Source organism: Oncorhynchus gorbuscha, unplaced genomic scaffold (genome assembly GCF_021184085.1).
Source record: "Oncorhynchus gorbuscha isolate QuinsamMale2020 ecotype Even-year unplaced genomic scaffold, OgorEven_v1.0 Un_scaffold_8214, whole genome shotgun sequence".
Classification (NCBI taxonomy): domain Eukaryota; kingdom Metazoa; phylum Chordata; class Actinopteri; order Salmoniformes; family Salmonidae; genus Oncorhynchus; species Oncorhynchus gorbuscha.
Genome location: NW_025751439.1, coordinates 1 through 5,000, shown reverse-complemented (window position 1 = coordinate 5,000; position 5,000 = coordinate 1). Strand labels below are relative to the sequence as shown.

The 5,000-nt window shown below is 36.0% G+C and overlaps 1 long non-coding RNA gene across 2 annotated transcripts in view; it reads left to right on the top strand.

The window, feature by feature from the left end:
* The window catches only part of LOC124029925, an 11,111-nt gene extending 6,255 nt beyond the window's left edge, over nucleotides 1–4,856 (top strand). The window contains exon 3 of one of the 2 annotated variants that reach the window (XR_006837869.1): nucleotides 4,758–4,856. This is a non-coding gene — a long non-coding RNA (uncharacterized LOC124029925). The remainder of the gene's footprint in view (nucleotides 1–4,757) is intronic. The other variant, XR_006837868.1, reaches the window with a different exon arrangement.
* Nucleotides 4,857–5,000: the final 144 nt, after the last annotated feature.

Here is a 5,000-nt window from a genome sequence, read left to right as displayed (position 1 = left end):
TGTAGTGTATTAGGGTTAATGTAGTGTTATAAGCTTAATGTAGTGTTATAGGGTTAATGTAGAGTTATAGGGTTAATGTAGTGTATTATGGGTAATGTAGTGTTATAGGGTTAATGTAGTGTTATAGCCTTAATGTAGTGTTATAGCTTAATGTAGTGTTGTAGGGTTAATGTAGTGTTGTAGGGTTAATGTAGTGTTATTATGGGTTAATGTAGTGTTATAGGGTTAATGTAGTGTATTATGGGTAATGTAGTGTTATAACCTTAATGTAGTGTTATAGGGTTAATGTAGTGTTATAGGGTTAATGTAGTGTTATAGGGTTAATGTAGTGTTATAGGGTTAATGTAGTGTATTAGGGTTAATGTAGTGTTATAGGGTTAATGTAGTGTTATAGGGTTAATGTAGTGTTATAGGGTTAATGTAGTGTTATAACCTTAATGTAGTGTTATAGGGTTAATGTAGTGTTATAGGGTTAATGTAGTGTTATAGGGTTAATGTAGTGTTATAGGGTTAATGTAGTGTTATAGGGTTAATGTAGTGTTGTAGGGTTAATGTAGTGTTATAGGGTTAATGTAGTGTTATAGGGTTAATGTAGTGTTATAGGGTTAATGTAGTGTTATAGGGTTAATGTAGTGTTATAGGGTTAATGTAGTGTTATAGGGTTAATGTAGTGTATTAGGGTTAATGTAGTGTATAGGGGTAATGTAGTGTTATAGGGTTAATGTAGTGTTATTAGGGTTAATGTAGTGTTGTAGGGTTAATGTAGTGTATTAGGATTAATGTAGTGTTATAGGGTTAATGTAGTGTTATAGGGTTAATGTAGTGTTATAGGGTTAATGTAGTGTATTATGGTAATGTAGTGTTATAACCTTAATGTAGTGTTATAGGGTTAATGTAGTGTTATAGGGTTAATGTAGTGTTATAGGGTTAATGTAGTGTTATAGGGTTAATGTAGTGTATTAGATTAATGTAGTGTTATAGGTTAATGTAGTGTTATAGGGTAATGTAGTGTTTATTAATGTAGTAATGTAGTGTTATAGGGTTAATGTAGTGTTATAGGGTTAATGTAGTGTTATAGGGTTAATGTAGTGTTATAGGGTTAATGTAGTGTTGTAGGGTTAATGTAGTGTATTAGGGTTAATGTAGTGTTATAGGGTTAATGTAGTGTTATAGGTTAATGTAGTGTTATAGGGTTAATGTAGTGTTATAGGTTAATGTAGTGTTATAGGGTTAATGTAGTGTTATAGGGTTAATGTAGTGTTATTAATGTAGGTTAATGTAGTGTAGTGTAGGGTTAATGTAGTGTATTATGGGTAATGTAGTGTTGATAGGGTTAATGTAGTGTTATAGGGTTAATGTAGTGTTTAGGTTAATGTAGTGTTATAACCTTAATGTAGTGTTATAGGGTTAATGTAGTGTTATAGCCTTAATGTAGTGTATAGGGTTAATGTAGTGTTATAGGGGTTAATGTAGTGTTATAGGGTTAATGTAGTGTTATAGGGTTAATGTAGTGTTATAGGGTTAATGTAGTGTTATAGACTTAATGTAGTGTTATAGGGTTAATGTAGTGTATTAGGGTTAATGTAGTGTATTAGGGTTAATGTAGTGTTATAGGGTTAATGTAGTGTTATAGGGTTAATGTAGTGTTATAGGGTTAATGTAGTGTTATAGACTTAATGTAGTGTTATAGGGTTAATGTAGTGTATTAGGGTTAATGTAGTGTTATAAGGTTAATGTAGTGTTATAGGGTTAATGTAGTGTTATAGGGTTAATGTAGTGTTGTAGGGTTAATGTAGTGTTATAGGGTTAATGTAGTGTTATAGGGTTAATGTAGTGTTATAGGGTTAATGTAGTGTTATAGGGTTAATGTAGTGTTATAGGGTTAATGTAGTGTTATAGGGTTAATGTAGTGTTATAGGGTTAATGTAGTGTTATAGGGTTAATGTAGTGTATTAGGGTTAATGTAGTGTTATAAGCTTAATGTAGTGTTATAGGGTTAATGTAGAGTTATAGGGTTAATGTAGTGTATTATGGGTAATGTAGTGTTATAGGGTTAATGTAGTGTTATAACACTTAATGTAGTATTATAAGGTTAATAGTATTGTAAGGTTAATGTAGTATTATAGGAATTTAATGTAGTATTATAGGGTTAATGTAGTATTTATGGGTAATGAGTGTTGTAGGGTTAATGTAGTGTTATGGTTAATGTAGTGTTGTAACCTTAATGTGTAGTGTTATAACCTTAATGTAGTGTTATAGGGTTAACGTAGTAATTATAGGAGTTAATGCAGTGTTATATAGGGTTAATGTGAGTGTCAGGTTAATGTGAGTGTTATAGGTTAATGTAGTGTTATAGGGTTAATGTAGTGTTATAACCCTTAATGTAGTGTTATAGGGTTAATGTAGTGTTTGGCAAGGTTAATGTAGTATGGTTAATGTAGTGCTTATAGGGTTAATGTAGTGTTATAGGAGTTAATGTAGTGTATTATGGTTAATGTAGTGTTATAGGGTTAATGTAGTGTATTAGGGTTAATGTAGTGTATTAGGGTTAATGTAGTGTTGTAGGGTTAATGTAGTGTTATAGGGTTAATGTAGTGTTATAGGGTTAATGTAGTGTTATAGGGTTAATGTAGTGTTATAGGGTTAATGTAGTGTTATAGGGTTAATGTAGTGTTATAGACTTAATGTAGTGTTATAGGGTTAATGTAGTGTATTAGGGTTAATGTAGTGTATTATGGGTAATGTAGTGTTATAGGGTTAATGTAGTGTATTAGGGTTAATGTAGTGTATTAGGGTTAATGTAGTGTTATAACCTTAATGTAGTGTATTAGGGTTAATGTAGTGTATTATGGGTAATGTAGTGTTATAACCTTAATGTAGTGTTATAGGGTTAATGTAGTGTTATAGGGTTAATGTAGTGTTATAGGGTTAATGTAGTGTTATAGGGTTAATGTAGTGTTATAGGGTTAATGTAGTGTTATAGGGTTAATGTAGTGTTATAGGGTTAATGTAGTGTATTATGGGTAATGTAGTGTTATAGGGTTAATGTAGTGTATTATGGGTAATGTAGTGTTATATGGGTAATGTAGTGTTATAGGGTTAATGTAGTGTTATAGGGTTAATGTAGTGTTATAGGGTTAATGTAGTGTTATAGGGTTAATGTAGTGTTGTAGGGTTAATGTAGTGTATTATGGGTAATGTAGTGTTATAGGGTTAATGTAGTGTATTATGGGTAATGTAGTGTTATAACCTTAATGTAGTGTTATAACCTTAATGTAGTGTTATAGGGTTAATGTAGTGTTATAGGGTTAATGTAGTGTATTATGGGTAATGTAGTGTTATAGGGTTAATGTAGTGTATTATGGGTAATGTAGTGTTATAGGGTTAATGTAGTGTTATAGGGTTAATGTAGTGTTATAGGGTTAATGTAGTGTATTATGGGTAATGTATTGTTATAGGGTTAATGTAGTGTTATAGCCTTAATGTAGTGTATTATGGGTAATGTAGTGTTATAGGCTGTGTTAGGTCCACCTTTGGCTCTCTTATGATATATTATTTGTTTCGCATGATTAGTGTCTTCAGTTTTGCTGCCCAAATGGCACCCTATTCCCTATGTAGTGCACTACTTTAGACCAGAGCCCTATGGCACCCTATTCCCTATATAGTGCACTACTTTAGACCAGAGCCATATGGCACGCTATTCCCTATATAGTGCACTACTATAGACCAGAGCCCTATGGCACCCTATTCCCTATGTAGTGCACTACTTTAGACCAGAGCCCTATGGCACCCTATTCCTATATAGTGCACTACTTTAGACCAGAGCCCTATGGCACCCTATTCCCTATATAGTGCACTACTTTAGACCAGAGCCCTATGGCACCCTATTCCCTATGTAGTGCACTACTTTAGACCAGCGTCCTATGGCACGCTATTCCCTATGTAGTGCACTACTTTAGACCAGAGCCCTATGGCAATACTATATAGGGCCCACAGGGTGTAGTCTGTACTGTATCATATACTGACCAGGGGCCTCAGGGTGTAGTCTGTACTGTATCATGTACTGACCAGGGCCCACAGGGTGTAGTCTGTACTGTATCATATACTGACCAGGGGCCTCAGGGTGTAGTCTGTACTGTATCATGTACTGACCAGGGCCCACAGAGTGTAGTCTGTACTGTATCATGTCCTGACCAGGGGCCACAGGGTATAGTCTGTACTGTATCATATACTGACCAGGGGCCTCAGGGTGTAGTCTGTACTGTATCATGTACTGACCAGGGGCCTCAGGGTGTAGTCTGTACTGTATCATGTACTGACCAGGGGCCTCAGGGTATAGTCTGTACTGTATCATGTACTGACCAGGGGCCTCAGGGTGTAGTCTGTACTGTATCATGTACTGACCAGGGGCCTCAGGGTGTAGTTTGTACTGTATCATGTACTGACCAGGGGCCACAGGGTGTAGTCTGTACTGTTCTGATTCATTAGCTTTCTCTTTCCTCTCTTTTCTTGATTTTATTTCCTCATCTCTCTTTTTCTCCGGTAGTGATGCATCATGGGAATGCTGCATGAACTAAGAGTCTGTCTTTCTTCGGTTGGGATCTGCGGTTGAACTGAATCTCATCTGTCTTTCTACTCTCTTTCTTTTTGTTTCCCTCTCTTTATGTCTTGGTACACTCTTTCTCTCTCTCTCTCTCTCTCTCTCTCTCTCTCTCTCTCTCTCTCTCTCTCTCTCTCTCTCTCTCTCCCTCTAACAGAGTGGGTTTACCCCCCTGCACATCGCTGCTCACTATGGCAACGTGAATGTCTCCACTCTCCTGCTCAACCGAGGGGCCGCCATAGACTTCGCCGCCAGGGTAGGACACTGTGAAGACTGGTTCTACTGTCATCACTCCTTACCCCCCCTCCCCTTCTTAATGAGTGTTATTATAGGACACTGTGAAGACTGGTTCTACTGTCATCACTCCTTACCCCCTCCCCTTCTTAATGAGTGTTATTAT